Below are 23,852 nucleotides of genomic sequence, written 5' to 3'. Positions count from 1 at the left end.
GATTGAATCATAGCCAGCTTGGACAGAAGGAAACCCAGTGATAAAGTCCATGCTAATACATTCCCATTTCATTTGGGGAATATCTAAAGGATTTAATTTACCTGGCATCTTTAGTCTCTCTGCCTTACTCCTTTGACAAGATAAACACTGCTTGACATAGCGAAGGACATCACCCTTCATACCTTGCCAATAGTAACTTCTGCGAATTGCATTGATGGTTTTGGCCTAACCTGGATGTCCTGAAGTTGGGCCATCATGTGCTTCATATAGATAGCATTCCTTAGGGTAGAATCCTTAGGTATGCATAATCGATTTCTATAGTAAATTTTCCCATCTTCTAAGGAGTAATATAGAGGTTTAGGCTGATTTGATGATACCCTCTCTTCACGTATTATACTAGCAAGCATCTGGTAATCTGTATCTCTGATAGCAGCATCCAAGACCTTGTCTAGAATAGGGTTGTTAGCCATGGATTGCCCCCAGAAAAGCTTTACGGCTTAGGGCATCTGCCACAACATTATCCTTACCTAGTCTACATTTAATATCAAAATCATATTCGTGCATGAGCTCTATCCATCTCCTCTGTCTCATGTTAAGGTTAGGTTGGGTAAAAATCCACTTAAGACTCTTGTGATTTGTTACCAACTGGAATTTGTGTCCCAATAGATAATGTCTCCATAGCTTGAGAGCATGAATAACTGCTAGCAATTCTAAATCATGTGTAGAATAATTCACTTCATGAATCCTAAGCTTCCGAGAAGTATAAGCTACAGGCCTTCCTTCTTGAGTAAGGACTCCTCCTAATGCAAGGTTACTAGCATCTGTGATCACCTCGAATTCTTGGGTGAAATCTAGAAGTTTTAAGAGAGGTTCTGAAGCAAGATACTCCTTCAGCTGTTTGAAGCAAGATTCATGTTTTTCTTCCCAAAGTATCGTAGCTCCTTTCTTTAGCAAGTCAATTAGTGGTGCACCTTTAAGAGCATAGTCCTTTACAAAGATCCTCTACCACCCTGTGATACCTAAGAACCCTCTGACTTTGGTTTGTGAAGTGGGTTGAGGCCATTCCACAATATCTTTGACTTTGTCAGGGTCAACAGAGACTCCTTCCGGTGAAATGATAAACCCTAAGTAACAGACCTAAGGGGTAAAGAAGGTACATTTGCTTTTCTTTGCATACAACTTATTTCGGCGTAAAAGCTTTAACACTTTCCTAACATGTCCTTCATGCTCTTCCTCTGATTTGGAATAAATTAAGATATCGTCAAAGAATACTAGGACAAAATCATCCAAGAATTCTCTAAAGATATCGTGCATCAGACGATTGAAAGTTGCAGGAGCATTCATAAGTCCAAAAGCCATCACTGTAAATTCGTAATGACCATAACGAGTGTTGAAAGCTGTTTTGGAGATATCAGCCTCCTGGATTCGAATTTGATGATAGCCAGATCGAAGATCGATCTTTGTGAATATTTTGGCTCCATGTAATCTGTCCATAATCTCATCAATACGAGGAATTGGATATTTATTCTTGATGGTAACCTGATTTAAGCCCCTATAATCTATGCAAAGTCGAAGAGAGCCATCCTTTTTCTTTTGGAAGAGAACAGGTGCACCCCATGGAGATGTACTGGGTCGGATAAACCCTTGCTCAATCAACTGCTTGAGCTGCTCCTTGAGTTCTATAGCCTCTGGAAGTGACATCTTGTACGGCGCTCTTGAGACTGGTTCACTACCTGGAAAAATTTTGATTTCATGGTCTACCTCCCTGGGTGGTGGTAGTTCAGAAAGTTCAGCAGGGAAAACATCCAAAAATTATTCTAGCCACATTGGTTCAGGGTGGAAAGAAGATTTTTCTACTTTGTTTAGCTTGATTACAAAAATTTGTTGACCCTTGCATAACCCTTTCAAAAGACGATTAGCTTTGACCAAGTAAGCTTTTGGTCGTCCATTCTGGCCTTGAATAGTGACTTCTTGACCTAGGTTGTCCACAAAAGTAACGCTTCCTTGGGCACAATGGATATTGGCATTATGACTAGCTAACCAATCCATTCCAAGAATTCCATCATAGATTCCTATGGGTAAGGTTCGAAAAGTAGCAGAAGTAGAGTATTCTCCCAACTTGAAATCTATTTTTCCCACAGTATACTGAGATAACACCTCCTTTCCATTGGCTAATTCAACTCTCATCTTTCTTGTAGGATGTTGATTAAGTCCTAACCTCCTTAAACGTTTAGGTGACAAGAAAGAATGAGTACTACCACAATCAATAAGAAGCTCAAATTTTTCACCTTGGTGATTTGCAGGTGTTTGAATGACAGCATATTGTTGTATTGCTCTTGGGTTATCAATTGCAGCATGTAGAGTTGCTCTTTCCTCTTGTTCTTCTCCCAATGTTGGTTCTCCTATGATAGCATTGACTTTGGCAGCCATTCCGCGCCCTCGACCTTGTCCTCCATTTCTTCGTCCACGATTTATTATTTGTCCTCGTCCTCTAGCTCGAGTAGGTGTATTTGTTGCGGAGACTCGCCTAGGACATACATTCCTGAAATGTCCTAGCTCGTTGCATTCATAGCATCTAAGATCTGCATTTTGAGCTCCATTTGCTGAAGCTGCAACTATTGGATGAGTTTGGTGAACTGGGTGAACTTGCCTTTGGTTCCACATCATAGACGGTCCTCTCCTTCCAGCATTCCTTAAATTTCCATTTCGTACCCTTTGAGAGTTTGACATCTCTTTAGCTAAGGGTTTAGCTCTTAAAAGAGCATCTTGCAAATTTACAGGCCTCATGGCTTCTAGACATGTATTTAAAGGAGCATTTAGCCCTTGGCAGAAACGGGCTACTTATTGATCTGCGGTCATTGGCGGAGCATAGCGTCTAGGAGTTACAAATTTGGAGTAGTATTCTTCCACTGTAAGATGAAACTGACGTAAGTTGAAGAATTCATTCATCTTAAGGAATTCGTGTGCAGGTGGAAGATAACGTCCTTTGACAGCATACTTAATGTCTTCCCAAGTTTGAGTGTTTTGAGCTACTTGATTATCTTTGCAGTGTTGTTTCCACCAAAGCTTGCCATCCCCCGTGAGACGAAACATAGCCAACATTGCCTGGTTATCGGGAGTAGTACTAGCAACAACAAAATAATCCTCCATCTCTTCGAGCCACACTTCAGCATCGCGCTCAACTAGGGCTCCTTCCCCTTTGAAAGAGGGAAGTTTAGCTTACTTGAGAAGTAGCTTTTTCTCTTGAAGAGATGTGTACACCGCACTCTGTGCAATATAGATTAAGTGAAACTTTATTGGATACTCTAACTTTAATCCACTTTAAGGCAAGACTTGATCAAACAATAATACAAACAAAAGATAATATTAATCGAAACTTATTTATATACATATTATTTACTACCAAGGTTGGTAGTCTTTAGGTACAAGGATTGTAATGTCTCTATATTTTGAGTTTAGTGACTACAAAAGGATAGGCTAAAGGATCAAAATAATAAGTTTCCTTTGACCCTTGAAAGCTACGAGATACACATATGGGTCTAATCCTACCACCATGGATAACTTTTGTAACTTGGTTATAGAACCATTGAGTCTGAGATATCTTTTCTCCTCCCAAGGTAATGGTAGCATCCGGATTCTTAGTACCAATGAAAAGATAAACTTCTATGACTTTTAACTCCTCTGCCCATCGAAGATTCTTGAGGTTGGTATCCATGCACCATATCTTGTCAGCATCGATGGTATAGATTCCTCCAGATGGACTCCAGTTGATGCCCCATCCTCTATGCACCCTTGGAATAGGTGGTGCAAACACCCTATCCAAAATCATCATCACCCTTTCTCGAAACTGATAATTTGGTGATTGGCATGCATTTTCAAACATGATGGTGAACACCTGGAATTTCTGGTAGGCTGAATGAACATTTTCCTATACCAGGAAAGTTCAGTCTTCAATACCATATAAAAACTCAAAACAATTTTTCTAGGTTCTTCTATTATTTCAAACATTCGCATCCTTCAATATCCAAACATCAATCTAAAAATCTCCCCAAGCTTTAACCTAGGCTCTGATACCAGTGTGAGGTCCCTGCCCCTTGTCGAGAGGAGCGGAGTACCTTTGATAGGTCTCCAATCCTAAGAAAGAAAAACCAACGGACATTGCCTTAGCTACTACGTAGCCACGGGCATGAACCGTTAGTGAAGGATTGGTCCTATCTCGCTATGGCGGAGCCTGACCACCATAACCCTATCTAAAAACTATCTATAATCAATTATACCTAAAAGTATAAATCTTAGAGTGACCAACCTGTGCGCTTTTTTCCCCATGTTTCAGAAGCACAACCGCCAAGGTTTGTCTCTTTTAAGATTTATGACTAATAAAAAAAATTCTAGCGTTGGAAAGTTACCCGACTCATCGGGTCCACCCGTCCATAGAATGATACCGTCAGGGTATCATTCTCCCACTTTCCACACCAAACTCACCCTTCTTTTGTTATCTAATTACTACCACACTGTTTAAACATACATGTTCCTTTACTTTATTTATGATACTGGTTCGTTAAAACAGCCCTTCAAACAGTATTACAAACAATTGTCAAACAAGAAGTCCTCCAATTTTAAACCAACAAACCTTGGATTAGGTTCACTCAAGAATCTCTACTGGCGCTATTATGTTCGATCGGTGTATACATTATTCATAAAAACCCTTGTCCTCGTGAGCGTCCCATACTGCTCGACAAGTACTCCTTGTGCTAATCTGGACGTACTCCCGTCACAGCAACAACGGTGCCAATCTGGGCGTCATCCTCATGCCACGGCAAAACAAAACTGCAGTATCCAGCTGGGCTAATCTGGATGTACTCCCACCACAGCATTAGTGGTGCCATCCTGGGCGTCATCTCACGCCTCGGCAACTGCCACATAATACCAGCGCTAATAAGTAGAGAGACTTGAGAGAAACCATACCGAAGGTTTTGGACAAACATTCTTTCCTATAGCAACCAGTTTAACCAGACAATCTTTCCTACTTGTCAAACATATGACGAGTTTCTTGGGGTTTTTCGGTCCGTGTTTTCTTTTCACAAGGTAAATAATATATTCCTATGGTCTCGCATATGCAATGATGCATAACTTGAAACTGCAATACTAACGTGTACCATAGCTCCGATTGATCCGATTGGTGGAGACATATCATTTTCTGCACGGATTCCAGCGTTACTTGTACCATCTTCATGATCATTAGCGCCTTGCGTTCGAGCACGCTTTGGAGCCATTTTTTTTGTACTACACTTAGAACTTTAAATTGGTCAATTTCCCTAGTAATCTCCTTGTTTTCAAAGAGAGTCTGTAATTTGAACCCTCGCCAACTCGGATTCACACTTAGTGTTGTTATTCTACATCTAATTTCTATACATCAAATATTTGCTAATCTTAATTAATCAAAAATTAAGTGTGTAAATCACGAGTGAAAGTTTAGGAATGCATTTCTTTTATGCATGACATTTCTAATCCAATTCTAACTTCAATTTCTATACTTCAACTAAATCAATTTTTAGTATTATTCAAAATTCTATTTAACATAATTGATAATAACATTGGTGAATGAGAATTTCATCATGTATAATAAGAATATGATGAGTTCTCTTATGTATTAACTTTCAATTAACTATACATAAGTTAATAGTGAAGATCTACTAACTAGAGAGAGTAGATATACTTAAAGAGATTGGAGTAAGAGAAAACATACACACACATCTTTTCTAAAGTTAATTGAATCTTACTATCCATTAGAAAGATTAGAGTAAAAGAGAACACACACACATACTTTTCTAAAGCTAATTGAATCTCACCAATCTATTAGAGAGATTAGAGTAAAAGATAACACACACACACACACACACACACACGTAACTAATTGAATCTTACTAATCTATTAGAGAGATTAGAGTAAAAGATAACACACACACACACACACACATATCCTTCTTAAAGCTAATTGAATCTTACTAATCTATTAGAGAGATTAGAGTAAGAGATAGCACACACACACACACACATGGCTAATTGAATCTTACTAATCTATTAGAGAGATTAAAGTAAGAGATAACACACATACATCATTCCTAAAGTTAATTGAATGCTTAATTAATACGCACCTTATTAGTCCACTAGAGTTTTTGCTCTCTTAGTGGTTTGTGGACGCCTTCTATCTAAGAGAAGTGGCAGCACTTCGTGAGCGCTATAGAGGCAATCTCTATGTCTAAAGTGTGAGCATGGATGCTCTCTTTATAGCAGAAAAGAAAACGTCCAGCTTTTTTCTCCAAAAAAAAATATTTTTTTATTTTATTTATTTATTTATTTTTTTTCCCAAAAATCATACCCGCGTTTTTGGTACCCTTGTGGTACCCATGAGCTTGACCACTTTGTCATTATCATCAAAAGATAAATCCACACAGGCCCCCCCTCATTAAGATTAGTCAAGAGTAGACTCTCCTTTTTCATGTGACAGTGTGTCCCACTTTGTCCCCTCCTATGTGATCCATGTGCCTTCATTTGTCATCCCTGTGTATTCTTTTGTCTTTATAATTATTTTATTTATTTCCTTAATGATAATTTACTTTACATTTTTAAGTTAAACTTTATAGTCTTATATTAACTTTACAGTAGTAAAAGAAAATTCTACAATCAGTAAATAAGTCTTGCAATAAGTTAGTTAGTGATTCATATAGCTAAACATGTCAGAATTTTGTAGTGTAAATTTTAATTTCTAGGTTTTCTCAACCTACTATTCATAATTTGAACTCGAATATCTTAAATAAGGAGTGATGGTTCAAAAAAATTCAAATGCGTAATAGAACTTGTGTGAAATTTGAAAGTAGAGACCTTACACACACACACACACACACACACACACACACACACACAGATTTTATTATCGTCCTCGAGGTCAAATATGACATATGGGACCAAAGTTACATGTGTGTAGTAATTGTATGGCTCATGAGTGACTCTCGATGCTCCAAAATTGTGGTGATGAGAGTCGCAATGGAGAGCCCACACTGTGGCTGGGAGAGAAAAGTGTGTAGGTCTAAGTCATGGCTGAAAATGTGAGAGAAGCAAGTTCAGATGTGATCAAAAGCTGAGCACTCTAGTAGTGTGTAGTACTCAGACTCTCGAACTTGCAGTGAGCATAATGTGCACAATCAATTTGACTCTTCTCCATTGCCCGAATGCCCTGTCTTGCATCGAAGGAAATGAGAGCTGATCCAAATGGCTGTGATAGTGCGTATTGCCGACAAGGGAATAGGATCAAGCATGTAAGTGTGAGTACAGTTTCCTCTTTCAACGAAGAACATGTTTTCGTATTTGGGGGCAATATGGGTGGTGTAATGAATGAAGCATGACCCATCGGATTTCTCCCAAGCCATAATACAATGGCATTGTAGAAAAACTTCATTCACTTGGGAGTCAATAGAAGCATCATGTAGAAAGCATAATGCATCCCATCTCCCAAACCACTTCTTTATGTCTTGCATCCATCCTATATTCAAGATCTTGCTTTTATGTGCCTTTTGAACTTTTTTGCTTGCTTCCCATGCAATTGTAGGAAGTTGATGTGAGGGGTTTGGACGCATCTATATCATGTACTCCACAACCCTTTCTATGTCCATACATCAATTGGAAGAGATCCTGACTCAAGAACTAGGAGCATATATGGTGTTTGTGTCTTAACTTGGAGAAAGTTTGTAAGAAAACACTTTTTGACATTCTCAAACTCTTTACAAGTAGACTTTGAGATGCTCCCGCCCCACAGTTCAATCCCATAAAGAAGAACCGGTGTCACCAATACATCAAAAAAAGGTACTTCTTGAGAACCCAGCAGCAGCAGCTGATGTTTCTCGCATTACACATGTTCTCAAATGCGTAATATGCTCTCTTTTCCGATTCCAAATGGCACATAGCACATTGATGCCACTTGTGATTGGACGGAACCTCAAGGCCAAGGTACTTAAATCTCTCAACAACTTCAAGTGTCTCATGGTTGTACACAATGCATGGCTTCTCCTAATGGTTGGTTTTCACAAGAATAACCTTTGTTTTGGATTCATTCACAATCAGCCCACTCTGCAAGCAAAAGTTCTCAACGACAACCATAACCTTTTGTGCATCTTCTAAAGTGTGTGCTAGAAGCACTACATCATCCGCATGCAACAAAACCATGATTATCGCATTGCAAATAGTGACCTCTTCAATGCCTTCTACTTGCATAAAGTCAAGTACCATTTGTTCCAATTGATTGATGCATAGATCAAAGAGAGTTGGTGACAACGGACATCCTTGTTTAACCCCAATAGTGCTTACAAAAAAATTTCAAATTTCTTTTCCCATGCGCAATTAACAAATCACCTTCTCATAGATTAAAGAAACCGCAAGCATAAACTCACTTGTGGCACTTGGAGTTCTTCCATCCTTCTCCACAAATTGTTACGTGGAATCATATCAAAGGCTTTCTTAAAGTCCACAAAACAACAATACAATCGCTTTCCTTTCAATCGACTTTCCTCCATGAGAGCACAAAGAGTGACAAGATGATCAATGGTGTTATGGCATTGACAAAAACCCGCTTGTCCTTTTGCACGCTTATCATTCTCTTCATCCCAATCACTCAATTTCATCTCCATTATGCACGCAAGCAACTTTGCCATAAGAGACCTAGTCATTATAGTCAGGTAGTTGTTTCATTCTTTACATCCCCTCCTTTATGCAAAGGCTTAACCCAATTAGTACTCCAATCATAAGGCATACCATGTTGACGGGCAAGGTTGAATATATCACACATTCATTCATGGGTAAAATCTCCCATCCATTGATCATCTCCGGCTTGATACCTTGAAGATCCCCCGCTTAGCGAGTGGCCAACTTTTCAAGCCCACCGCATACATCCTCAATAGTAAAGAAAGAGATCATACATGGAATTGAACCATAAAATGGTAATTTTTCATCATTTTCTTGCTCATATAATTTCCTACAATGTGTGTACATATCCACAAGACTTAAGTTACCAAAGTTCTCAACCCCGCTTGCCCCTCAAGTTTCTCCAAAATCTTCCACATGCATGTGTCTTTTATTGGACTTGAAAAAGTTGTTGCTTTACTTCCCATATTCTTCTCTTCTTTTGAATCAATGCCTTGTATGTATGCAAATGACTTTGATAGCTGTCGTTGTCCATAGTTGTATCAAGCTTTATCAATGACTTTCAAGCATCTTGAAATTTTTTATCAAACCACCTTTTGTGAGATCTATCTTTGTTGATACCATGGAGATTCTTTATGGCAAAGCATTCTTTGGCACAAAAACAAATAACTTTCTTGAAAGGTTTCTAATTAGTTTCCAATGGTGCATCATATTGAAGCTTTGTCATCCATAACTTTTGCTCAATCATTTCGATGTACATTGGTGCCCGTTTGAAATCCATACATAGTGATAATTTCTCTTCCCTTTGGCTGAGATTATCACATGAAAGGTCCACATGAAAGGTCATTACATAAGGTCCAATGGTCGGATTCCGGGGTCCATTGGCCAAACATAAAACTCTTTATGTGATACATGATGGCTTTGGAGAGTAACATATAGTCAATCACACTCTCCTCATTATGTTTCCTACATGTAAATCCATTGGTTCCAGATACACCATTGGCAATGAGCATACCCGTGCTATTACACATGTGTAAAAGTAACTTTTCATAGTGATCCGGCTCTTTCTCATCCATTGATGTACAATCATACAAGTGAACTTCCTCCAACTCCCTTGAAATATATGGCATATCAAATTGTTGCATATCATGTTGCAATGTTTTTGTGCAAGCATTCATATTCCAAAATACAATAACATTACCTTCGCCTTTGAAATAAGCAATGTCCTCTTCTAAATCAAAAAATGGCTGATCTTTATCCATGCAAGCATAAAAGGGAGGATCGTGATGAGGAATGTAGCAACCGGCTACAAGAATGGGTGCTTTTTTTGGTGTCATAATTTTCAACCATACAAAAAGTTTGTACTTGTCATCTTTCACAATTGACAAAAAATCTTCCAATCCTTTCTTGTCCATACATGCTACCCTTCCTTTACCTCTTTGTTGCTGGAGATTCTTTGACCACATCAATGAATGTGTAATCCTCCAAGCCATTAATCCTATAAGGTCCCTCCCTAAACCCTAGTACCATTCAGAAATTTTTTCGGCTTAGAAAAAGGAAGACCGACAAAGAAGTTATATGGACAACAAGACTTTACTCCAGAATGAAAAGACAAGGATATTTCAGATAAGAAATTATGTGGTCCCTATAGTTTTCCAAAAAGATTAAGATTCATGAAGATCTGCGTGGGAACTGATCTAGATCAGGAACTGGGAGAAAAAGGGACTAACTTGATTGAAAGATAAAGTTAAGAGATAAGAACTAAGAAGAAAATTGGGGTCCAATAGGAATTAAGAAGAGAATTGGGGTCCAATAGCATTTGAGAAGAGAAATAAGGTCCAATAGTATTTAAGAAGAGAATTTGGGGTCCAATAAGAATTGAGAAGAGAATTGGGGTCCAATAGGAATTGAGAAGAGAAATTTCACCCACCATTTCCTACATAAACACCCCCTCTCCTTTGTAATTTTGACAGACACACACATATTGCTAAGCTACCTGCATACTTGCCATGCTCAAGACTATGCTTAAGTAACTCAAGGTTTCCATTAACCTTGCTCTTGCTCTCTCCCTCTCTTGAAGGCCAAACCCTCAACCCTCTTCCTCTCTTGAAGGCCAAACCCTTGAGGGTTTTGTGAAGAAGCTCCTCTCTCCTTCCTCTTCACCATAAATCCCTTTCCTTCCTCCTTGAGTCTCACATCTCTTCAAGAAGGACTTCAACCCCACATCCCTCTTGCTTAGAGGAGGTAATCTTCATTTCTGGTAGGTTTAATTAAATGTGTTTTAATACTAGGAAGGTTTATGTGCATCACTTTAGGTTTAAGCTTTAATGGTAACCTTGGAATTAAGGTTAACTATTAATGGTAGCTATGCATCATAAAATTAGACTTCAAAGGTAGATTTGTACTCATAAGCTAAGCTTTAATGGTAACTTTGCACTTAGATGTAAGGTTTAGTGACTACCTTGCATTTTTAGGTTTTAAGCTTTAATGGAAACCTTTCAAGTAGGTAGTATCTACGCATCATAAACTTAAGCTTCAAAGGTAGATTTGCACTCGTAAGCTAAGCTTTAATGGTAACTTTGCACTTAGATGTAAGCTTTAGTGATTACCTTGCATTTCTAAGTTTTAAGCTTTAATGGAAACCTTGCAATTAGGGTTAAGTGATAAGAGTATCTACGTATCATAAAGTTAAGCTTCGAAGGTAGATTTGCACTCGTAAGATAAGATTTAATGGTAACTTTGCACTTAGATGTAAGCTTTAGTGATTACCTTGCATTTTTAGGTTTTAAGCTTTAATGGAAACCTTGCAATTAGGGTCAAGTGATAAAAGTATCTATGTATCATAAAGCTAAGATTCAAAGGTAGATTGGCTCTCGTAAGCTAAGCTTTAATGGTAACTTTGCACTTAGGTGTAAGCTTTAGTGACTACCTTGCATTTTTAGGTTTAAGCTTTAATGGGAACCTTGCAATTAGGTTAAGTGCTAAGAGTATCTATACATCATTAAGTCAAGTTTCAAAGGTAGATTTACACTCTTAAGCTAAGCATTAATGGTAACTTTACACTTAAGTGTAAGCTTTAGTGACTACCTTGTATTTTAGGTTTAAGCTTTAATGGAAAACTCGAAAAATCATAAATTATGGGATGACCTTCTAGCTTCCAAAAATGGAAATCTAGGCACTATAATAAGAGAATAGTTGTCTAGACTCGATAGAAGTAGTTCAATTTTTGGTATTGAAGAGTATTTCTAAAGTTGTCAATTTCAAGTTTGTTTGCAAATACGGGATGGGGGATATAGGGGATAACTTCGCGGAATTGATCTCCATGTTGTTTGAACTGAAAACTCTACAAGCTTCCATGGAGATGTCCCATGGATGGCAAAGGATTGCAAAAATCTAGGAATCGTACAAAACGGGGATTGAACTTCAAAAGTTGGCATTTTCGGAGAGACATTAACCATCAAATGCCTATGGCACAAACTCGCTTGTATTTTCTAATAAACTTGGCTGGTAGATAATTAAGGAAAGTAGGAATTAAGGTTGATAAATTGAATGAACCTGAAAAAAACCAACCAGGAGTTAAAAAAGAATCTCGAGAGGTGATAGGGATAGCCCATTGCAAAACATAGATTTAACTAGGAGTTTTTAAAATTGTCTGGAAATGACCGAAAACCAAGATGGATTTTCTTGGGGTCAATGTGATTGAAAGGCCGGCCCATTGAGAGGATTCTCTTGGGGAACTAGACAGAGATTGGCCCTTTTCGGCTAGGGCAGCGTAACCGGCAAGTTGTTATACCTAGGTCATTCATGCCCGAGGGATAAGGGATGAATGGGTTTGTTTTTTTTTTGCTCGGCCAGGTGAAGTACCCGCTGTATCTTATTGAAAATCGGCCATAATCTGGATATGTCCTGATGCCAATAGTTGGCTGAGAAGGTTATTCTCAGAGAAGATGATGTAAATTAAATTAAGGAAATTTGTTCAACTTGGTTGCTTAAAAAGGAACTGGAAAGGCTAGGAATATAGGGACTATCCTGTGCATCTATCACTAGATGGTGCCATACCTCTCGAAATAAAATGCTTAGGAAGGAATGATTAAATCACTTGATGAGCCTTTCCCAAACACTTAATTCTGGGAATATTGTGAAGGTGTTGGCATTTTGATGGCTTGTAACCGATTACCTTGGCCTGAATGGGGAGGCAAGATGAATTGGTTGAAGCTAAATGTGTTGCATGATTAGCTAGGAAACTAGTTACAAGCTAATTATAGCAGATAAAGGAAAAGAACTAAAAGTTTCTAAATAAAGATATGGTGGGAACAACCATCTGAATTTCCGTGAACGAGGGTATGCAACAGATTGCATGCTGCTTGTTGTTTGATGATGTCTGATAGACTACTGTGTTCCTGATTTTGTAGTAGTTAATTAAGTACTACCTCAGGAAGGGATTTTCATGAAATGGTTCGGTGGGTGGGCGGATCCGAAGGGTCAGATGGCCGGATGTTGATTTAATTTTTTTTTATGTTAAACATTATGACTACGTGGGATAAAAATGGGTAATCAGGGACAAGAGAGACCAGGTATGATTGCAAGATCCCTCTTCTTAGGGGAAAGTGATAACTGCCGTGCCTGCTTGTCAGGAAAAAGGGGTTATCGCCATGAACCAAGGGAGAACAAGAAAGAAAGAGTAGATCCTCAAGTTAAAGATCAAGAGAATCAAGACTAAGGACCACGATTTTGGGTGTGGAAAGCTTTCAAGGACAGATTGATTATGAGAACCGGATAGAATCATTGAATGAAGGGATGTACTTCCTTGGGTTGGATTTGAGATAGGCCAGAGTCCTTTCTGAGTGTGGATCCCAAGTGGGAGAGATACCTGCAGATAGATCTACGTCATTCCTTGCGACGGTCTGGAGGATTGAGGGAGGTGAGTAGGGTCGAGTCTAGGTATGGCCCTCACAAATCCTTTGTGTATCTTGCTCCCAAGTTTCAACAAGAAATGCAACATCGGCTTTTCTTGTTAGTTCAAACAAGGAAGAGAAAATACAGAGTACATTGGAGCACATTTTTCTAAACATTCACCAATACATTGGATCACATTGCTCTAAATAGTCACAAGTATCCAAAGTTGAGTCTAATGTTTCTGGGTGTTTGATCAAGAAGAAGGTTGTGGAAGTTCCACAAGTGTACAATGGGGTTTGCATTTATGAGTTGGACCTTGTGCCAGATATTGTTCCCAAAATGAAGGGGATGGATCAAATGTATGAAGGCCATTATTGGCTTAAGCATGTTCAATCTAGAATGAAGTACCCTGTTGTAATTAGGAGAAGTAAATGTGGCAAAAAATTTATCTTCAAAAATGGTGTGCTTTATTAGAGCGATAAATGGCCGTCCAAACAAGACTTCTTGGATAGGGAAGTTGATTACATCAATTTTTTATGCTGGTATGTTGAGCTCAAATTTAAGGTGCTTCCATTGTGGTCAAATTGTAGTTCTACTTCAAGAATGTTCTTGTACTATCTACTACTTGATCATTAAGAAAGACTAGACCTACTTGTTCATCCACATCGAGAACCATGATCACCCTATTTCAAAGGGATTTTTGCAATTGTCAATAAAACGAACAAAAGAACTTATGTCTCATGTGGTGACCAAATTATTGATTGTAGCTATGCATTTGCAATTGAATCTTGCAAAGTGGATGGTAATGGGAGCAATTGTTTGAGAAAATGAGAAACCATTGATTAGTAATGAGCTTCTCTCAATATTGGAGGAGATGTGGCCATTGATCCATACAAAAATGTGATATTTCAATTTCTCAACTCTAAAGATATTTTTGCAAACTTTTGCATGACACCCCTGTATCTTCTATTCTTGCCAGGTTTAAACACTTGATGAGAGAATCCACTACTGCGTGGATTGGAGTCGGTGTAGAGTCTCAATTTATTTGACTAAAGTGTAGGTATGGGTATAAGTTTTTCCATGCCATGCTGTTTCTAGGACAATCCATAGACCCTACAACAAGAAATGGTCCTAGGTTTGGAGTTGAGATGGTAAATAGAATGAGACAAGAGATGGGAGCAAGTACTTGCAAAGGAGCTGGGTTTTCTTTGATCATGTGCAAAGAGTGGTGGGGTGGACAACAATGATAGCACTTGTCTACGATCCTACGTAAGCCCTATGAAAACATCCTTCAACCCCCTATTCTTTCCTTAGTGGCAAAGATTAATTTCTATATAGGATTCAAGAGATGCAAGCAATTCCCATCTATGTGACAAAAGAAGAAGACAGAAGGACACAAACCATGTTTTGGAAAATGATGAATGTTGTGTTGCTGGACAATAGACACCCTTCAATTGATTTTAGAGGATTCATGGGTGGCAGATGAGACTGGAGAAAATCGGAAACCTATTCAAACTATGTTTAACGGAAGTCCTAACAATGTCATGGAAGGAAGAGAGCACTCATGCTTCTTTCATTGGGAGTAGAGCTTGCACATTCACACCATGAAACAAATGCATAATAACTTCCAAGGTGAGAACAAGTGTATGTGCAAATTGTGGCATTGCGCAAGAAGCAAGGAAGAGGCAACCAGCTTGTATAGAAATATACAAGCCTTGTTGGCTTCTAAAAAGTGTCTGACTATAACTGATCGCAAATGGATTATTAGCTAAGTTGGTGGCAATATGGTACCCTCAAGGGAGAAAACACTTTTTTGGGGTAAACATTATCCAGCTAATATTTGTGGGAAGGTTTTTTTCATAGTTGTTATCCTATTTCTTAATACAATTGTGCTGCAGGAAGTGCATGATTTTTCGTACATACCTACTACAGACCTTACCGAAACAAAGCAAGCAATTTGGCTTGCTGGCGAGAGAAACAAACAAATGTTGATCTTATACGATGCATGCATCTTAGATCAGTCAAACGCTTTGCTTCAAAGTGTGAAGATGCTTCTTTTGTGGAGGGTAGATACCATGCATCCGGATCTTATGTAAAAAAACTTGCTTGCTCGGCACAACAAGGCCGAGCAACAGGTCTAGCTACTATTGCAAGATATATTGAGGATGAGCTCAAAGGTACACCCTTATATCAACAACCATCATTGGAGGGGGATAATATTACAATAGCCAAAAAGAAAAAACAGGCTAGGCTATGAGCAAGAGAATGGTACACATCAACCTCCATATCTCACACAAAATATCCTGCAAAACTATGGAGGTCTACATGCAACTACGAGAGTGGCCAGTCAGGTAGGCGGTTCACAGGAGGGTGGAGTAGTGGTTGAAGAGACAGACATTCATAAGAAAATGTGGGCAATGCGTAGTGTAATAAAGGGAATTAGGGTTCAATGTCAAGGGTGGTTGGGATCTAGAGTCGGTAAACGTAAGAAGAATATAAAGAACATGGGTTCAGGTATCTTTTGGGTTATTCAGACTTGGGAAAGAGGGGCTGACAGTGCTTATGGTATCATTCTAAAGCACAACCATGTGGTTCTATAATGATAGTGTGGATCACACATGGAAAACATGTAACATAATCACTCAATGCTCTACTAGAGTCCCCAGTATATTTAAAAAGGGAACAAGCATGACTGCTTCCAAGTTGCATGAGTTGGAGTCAGGAGGCTATATAGTAAAGAAGATTGTAGTCAATGAAACAAACAATGTGTGTTATTGGCTAGGAGTATCAATTCAAGCTTCCAAGAGAATTGAGTCGGTAGTAGCCATGGAAGCCCAGATTGTGCAACACACTGTCGTAAAGATGAATATACATAAGAAATTCATGGTGGAAACATCTTTTTCATCACAAGTCCAGGGCAAGAGGTATGAAGTTCATATCACAAGTAGCCCGATGTGTACAAAGAAGGAACACATGCATGCTACTTATTTAGGCTCCCTAACGAGGAAAAAATAACTTTATGAGAATTAAAAGTGTCTTTCACTCCAAACATACGATGAAAATTCTAAACGTAGATTGACTAAATTCGCAGGTTTTTCCACTAAACTCTCTAAAGCTTTAGGCTTGATCACCTTCACAAATTTCAAAATTTGTAGAGATCACACTTAACCTAGGTTATTCTTTTTTGCACAGGTATTAGGGAATCAATTGATGGCTCCTTGATTTCTACTTGTACCAAACCTAAACGTGTGATTGCATTCTCTTTTTCTCTCTTCAAAGCAACCCCCCCACCACACACACACACACAGAAAAAAAAAACACACACACACAGAGCTAGCAAGAGACTTCCTCACTAATTAACTATTGAAATGTTTCCATGAACACTCTCTATAGAGCCGATTCCCACATCCCTTTTCTCCAAGAACAAAAACCACTCAAAAAAGCATTGTAAAATATAGACAATTTCTCAAGTCTCTTAATCTCCTAACCAAATTCAAGCTCACCATTATTAGCTTAAACCAAATTGTGAGTCTCCAAGTTCTTTAAGCTATCAAGGACAACCAAAGGTAACACATAATTAGCCATTGCTTTAATACCCTAATCTATGAGGCTAGTAAATTTAGCCTTGCTAAATTGTTATATGTTGGTTCGATGAAACTGTAATAATTCATTTCAATTTTCAAATATTTCCAATCATTGGATATTTATCATATATCCAAATGTTTAATATCTAGTTTTCTTCATGATATAAGGATGGTATGAGAACTGTATTTTGTTAAAACATGAATGTTTTATTTGCATCCTACAACTTGCATCTTGCATTATCAGCGACTTGCAATATCAATGCTTACCATTCAGTTTAGTTGGGGAACTTCTTGATGTGAGGCTCCTCTAAGTGAGAGAAAAGATCCTTGTATATTTGGTCCAAGAATCAGATGCATGGGACTTCTTGTCTGTGGAGATGAAGACGACCCAAATCTATATTGAATGAGGATTTTATGTCTGGATGGCAACCAAGAGAGGGTGTTGGCATGCATGTGATGCAATATCAATGGACCCACCAGCCAACTATTTGGAATTGAGCATTGCTTTCAAGTATGTCTACGTTGCACTCCTAAAAAGAGGAGTTAAGCCCATGACCATGCCCCTCCAATATAGGGTCAACACACTATCCACCAAGGCAGCTTGTTTTGCTTGTTAAAAGTCCCTAAGGATGGCATATTTAACCTTTTCTTACATATTCTTTCATAGAAAAAAACCCACATACACCTATATTTGGCAATTTAATTATATAACACCATATTAGTAAGTTTAGGAATTTCCCCATTCCCACTTTCAAATAGAGCTTAAGATTTGACCACATAATCAAATCTTAGCCAAAGTTTTGAGAGCATGGATCTAAAGATCTTTCAAAGTACTACCTTGTGGAATTGTGAAAGGTTTTGTTCTTAAAAACAAGTTTGAGATTTGTCCATATGGCCAAATATTCAAGACATTGGTGATCCCCAAATTGAATTGAGCTTTTGTCCATATGGCCAAGTCTTCAAGACAATGGTGATTCCCAAATTGGATCTAAAGTCTCAAACTCTCTAATATGGTGTTAGATGATCCTAATGAGGTTGGATCATGAAGCTTAGGGGATTAATACATAGATCATTATAAACACTATCTCTACATAAAGAAATATTTTTTATAATGAGCATAGGGAGAAAGTGATTGGAGGAGGAAAATCAGCACCAAATGCACTCTAAATGAGAGATAATTTGAATCAATTGACCAAAGATGGAGGGAGATAGTGCTTCCTATCAATCTAACTCAAGAGAGAATGCTAAATACCAATCCCTAGATGCTAATGACACCTACAATCTTCTTTATCAATTTTAATCAATCTATGGAGGGTAGTGGCTCATTGGAATCCACAAAGAATGCGCCCACACATAAAGGATTTGGGTATTGATTAGGGAGACATTGAGCTAATGTATCTAAGGGTAATTAGAAACTACCAACCACTATGTGTCTCTGATACTAGCTGAAAGGTTAGTGTCATAATAATCAATATCTAATTCTCCTAAATGATTTTCTCATGTTAAATTGATCATTTAATATGGGGAAGTGCCAGGGGAGAAAAAGCTAGAATATTGGTTAACACTACAACAAAAGAAGGTGTTATCGACGCAGATATCGACGCGGTCCGTCGCTATCCGCGTCGCTGTGAAACCAGTTGCTATTAGCGACGCATATAGCGACGTGAATAGCGACGCATATAGCGACGACCATAGTAGAAAAAAAATTTCTTGGGCAGAGGGAAGGTAGCCTGGCTTGTGCCCAGTTAAAAGATGGACACAACCACAGCCAGACTTCCTACCCTCTACCCAAGAAAGCGAGCAGCACCAAAATATCAACCATGCTCCCGCGCGCAAAAATTTTGGCAGAGTTCCCTTTGTTTTTACATAAACTTTTCAAAAAAAACCATATCATGTATACGCCTCCTACATGCTATCCATGTAGGATCTCACATGAGATTTAAGGCCAATGAAAGACAACCGTACCAACTGAAAAGCATAGCCATAACTTAAAAGCATAACCATAATGAACCATAACCATAACTTAAAACCATAACCGGCTATAATCACTTTGATCAAAACCATAATGCAGATAACCATAACCATAAGCAAAATTAACAATAACCATAAGCATAACCAGAAAGAGAAACAATAACTGTCTACACAATGACAATGACAATAATCATAACCATAAGGGAAACAATAACTGTCTGAACACTAACTGTTTGTAAAAAAAAGAGACACAGAAGCGTGTCTGTGTCTCACAAAGCATATAGATGAAATCTGGTCCACTAATGACTAGGCGTCGCAACCTGCACATAGGACAACTTACAAAATTAGTATTGATATTACTTCACATATACTGACTTAATTAAATCAACTCACACATATTAATGTCTCACCTCAAGCGATCAGCGAGACTGTAAGGCCTCCCAGTCTAGAGGCTCTCCTGAAGCTTCAAGATCATTCAGTACTTCATAGATACCTCTGCGATATCCATCTGACTCCTCCTCGCGTGATGGAGCTCGATGCATCGCAAGATTCTGCGTTTATACAAAAATCAAAGTAATAAGAATACATGATTCATCGCGTTTTTAAAAACGCCATAGTTAAGATTGGATTAGAAACTCACAAACTCATAGCGAAAGGTGTCGAAGCCTCCGCTGCCAAGATGAGATGTCCCCCTAGTCATTTGTCGTACCTGCGCGGCCTCACGCTGCTGTCTGAACCGTGTGGCCGCTGTCCACTCATCCTCCCTGATCTGCAGCCACGTCTCATGTGGGATGCCCGAAGGCTTCGGCGAGCCGGTCTTGAAAGCCTTCCGAGCTGCATCTCGTCGATGTTTGATGGTGTCCCGTGCAACACCCTTGATCCACCGCGCCGAAACGACGGAAGAACCTGGAGCAGGCTGGTACTCTCTTAGGATGGTGTCCACTATGTAAGTGACTTTGTCCTTTTCTTCCTGATCCCAAGACGTCAGAATGCTGGTCGAAAACTATAGCTCCACGAGCTGGAGAATCCGTTGTCGCATCTCAGTACCGACTCTATCCATGTCAACAGAACCATCTCCCCGTACAATATAGAGCTTGGAGGCACTAGGATCGTGTGCCCCCCAAGGTGTCCAAGGTGTGCCAAGAGGTGTGTCGAGAGGTGTGCCTAGGTAAGACTGGGGTCGTGAGTGAGGAGGGGTCGAAGCATCTGTGGACCTCCTCCACAGCAACCACCACCTCCACCTGACGATCGCCGAGATCGGCGAGTGCGCCTGTGTTGCGGAGATGAGGACGTACCCGCCTCTTCCCCACCCCTAGGTGTCGAAGTGGCCGTGATGGGAGAAGAAGGCGTCTTACCCATAGGCGTCCTGAACCCCGTAGGCGTCCCCCCCCTAGGCGTCGGTCCCTCGGGTGTGAAGCCCGGAGGCGTAGTACCCGTGCCTCTAGCTACCCTATACTGAGAAGCCTCTGCCATCTGAGCAGGCATCATCCGTGTAACGAAGCCCATGAATGCATCTGCACTCATGGAAGCGGGATCTGGAATCTCGTCTGCCATACTAAAGTCCTGCATAAAGAAAGTAAAATAAAGCGTCAGAACACAGTTGTTTAAATTAACTTTAAGCTTAATTTTAAATCAAAGTCTTCACACAAACACTTACAGGCCTCGGCCTCGACGAGTGAGGCATCATCGATAAGATCTTGCACCGTATCATCGTCTATCTCTAATTGCAAACATAACTCTGCCCCAACTTGTTCTGCCAGATTGTCTTCATCCATTGCATCTTCATCTACAAGTGTCAATTCTGGCTCGTCTGCGTCATCCCTCATATATCTGTCAGCTTCCTCTGCCATACCTTCGTCCATCTCATCTAATGTCACAGTAGTATGGACGTCGTCTGACTGACTTTCCTCCAGGAGATCTTGCCCTTCAAATACTTGTTTATTTCTTGGAGCAACCTGAACCACGAACCACCATTTTCGCTCTCAAGGGTCCGGTACAAAGACCACTTGCTCTCAATGTTCGGGGAGAGCAAATGTGTCGCTTGCATCTGTCCAAGTCTTTGTAGAATCTATTTGCACAAGTTTGTTTCCATCTCTGCGTACCGTTGCATTGCGACCAGAAGTAATCACCTTGAACCACTTCACATCCAACAAAAACATCTCAAACCGCCTGAAGCTTACTTTTAGGATATCTGACACCAGACCACAGTAATCCAGGTTGCTAGTGCTCTCATTCGTGTCTCTAGCACTGGCCCTACTCTTTTGCATGAAACTAACCATTACCCCACTGTCAAACGTGTTTCTTCTGCTGTCAATTTGTTGTGTTCTAAAATGCTTTCCATGCAACCACAGTGCCATGTATGTATGATACTTCCAGTCACATCCAATAGCCAGCTCTTCCTCTTCTAGAGATATGGGTTCTCCGATCTGTCGAGCTGCTCTCACTATCTTGTCCAACCATGCCATTGTAGGGAATTCAGGTAGAGGAGCGAGATAGTCTGGCAAGGGTAAGCCTCTAGTCATTCAACTTTGCCTGAAATCCTATCGCTCTAGATTGCGTCTCTCTTTCTCTTCTTTGTACCTTTCAAGACATTTTTGCATCGGCGCTGAATTTAGTATACAGAACTTCATGATCTTTTCTCGCATGGCCAGGTTCATTTTCTTCGGCACCCCTTGCCCTTGCGGCTCCTCTCCCACCAGTCTTGCATCCTCCTCATCGCTCCACAGTCGAGTCATTTCTGGGTCAGAAACGGATAGAAATTCGATCGTCAATACAAGAGACTCTTGCACCAGCCATCCTTCTGCCATGCTCCCCTCTGGACGCGCTTTTTGGCGAACAAAACCCTTAAGTGTTTTCATGAACCGCTCTAGAAAGAACATCCAACGGTTGTGGACTGTACCTGCCACTGCAACCTCATCTACTACATGGACGAGCAAGTGCATTTGGATAGTTAGGCAGCTCGTGGGTAGATACTTCTCAATCATGCAAACTACCTCAATGAAGTTAGCCCTTGCGACTGCAATAGATTCCTCCCGTATCTCCTTGGAAGAGATCCACCGCACTAGCTCTGAAATCTTGTATATGCAGGTCCGTACTTCCTCCGTTAAACACCCCTTGATCACAATTGGAAGAATGAATTGCAAGAACTTATGCCAGTCGTGCGATTTCAACCCTGACAGTTGATCATCACGGGTGAATGCTGTCTTGAGACATCGCATATATCCTGTTGGCGTCCTGAACTCTGAAATCACCCTTTTCACTTGTCTCTCTTCATTTTTTAGCAATACCCATGGCGCTCTTGGAAGTTTTGTTTGACCAGTTGCATTGGTAAAAGGCCACAGCTCTAGCATCTTTTCAACCGACTGCAAATCATCTCGTGAAGCTCGATTGTCTTTCATTCCCATGATTGTCTTCGAGAGGAGCTCTCCCACATTCTTGAATATATGCATTGGATCCAGCAAATGGTTAATTAGTATATCACCCCAGTACGGCAACGTATGGAGAATAGACAAATGTTTCATTCATGGAACAGGTTGCCCCTCATGTTGCTCCCATCGACGACGCCACTCTTGTACATGCATAGGACGACATTCGACACGACCAAGCTGGCCTTCGCGCAAGTGATGGCCATCTGGAAGATAACGGTGGTGGCCTTGATAAATTGTCTTTCGAAGAGAGGTAGAATAGAGCACATCCAAAGACTACCCGCAAATTGGACATGAATTGTATCCCGAAGTTGTTAGTCCTGCATATATCAAAGCATGAATCAGGCCAAGGCAAAGGGCTTGCGAATAGCGAGAATTTTGTAAATCAATAACCATTACCAGAAGCTTCCCGGTATCCTGGCCAATATTAATCATGTATAGTCCACATAAGAAGTCCATGGATCCTTGCATGCTGTTGTCCTACTGGTTCAACCGCATGTGCTATGTCGATCCCATGCCATAACTACTGGAGCTCGTCAACTAGTGGAGCTAGATAAACATCCATGTTTTTTTCCTTGAACTTACCAGGTACAATCGAGCTTAAAATCAAATGACCCTTCTTGATAGCAAGCCACAGCGAGAGGTTGTAATTGATAAGGCACACAGGCCAAGTGCTCCATGACGAGTCTCAAGCCAAATGGATTGACTCAATCCATTGCCATGCCCAAACGCAAATTGCGTGGTTCACTCTTAAAATGTGGCCAGGTATCTTCAATGTGCCTCCAAGACTTCGAATCAGCGGGCACCCTAAATGTTGCGTCAGTGGATCTATTCGTAGAATGCCACTGCATCAACTTTGAAATGGAACAACAACGAAACATGATTTTTATCCTAGGAATAATAGGAAAATGCCGCAATACTTTAGTTGGCACTGTCTCGCCAACTGCATCTTGTTTGTAGCACATTGCTCCGCACTTAGGACACGACAGACAATCTACGAATTCATTGCGAAAAAGAATGCAATCATTTGGACATGCATGAATCTTGTTGTAGTCCAAGCCAACTGAGGTCAGAAGTTGCTTTGCGTCTGCCCTGGAGGGGGACATTTCATTGCCAGCCGGGAGAAGTTGCTCCCGCAATAACCTGTTTAAGCCACATTAAATTAGAAAGCTCTCCGAGCACATCACCGTTGCAATCTCTTTTGTAAATTACGTACCTAAACAAAGCAGTGACGCTTGCATCTGACCACCCGTACACTGATTGAAGATTCAAAAACGCTAGA

Source organism: Adiantum capillus-veneris, chromosome 22 (genome assembly GCF_014529385.1).
Source record: "Adiantum capillus-veneris isolate H3 chromosome 22, ASM1452938v2, whole genome shotgun sequence".
Classification (NCBI taxonomy): domain Eukaryota; kingdom Viridiplantae; phylum Streptophyta; class Polypodiopsida; order Polypodiales; family Pteridaceae; genus Adiantum; species Adiantum capillus-veneris.
Note: the sequence above shows the minus strand (reverse complement) of the source record.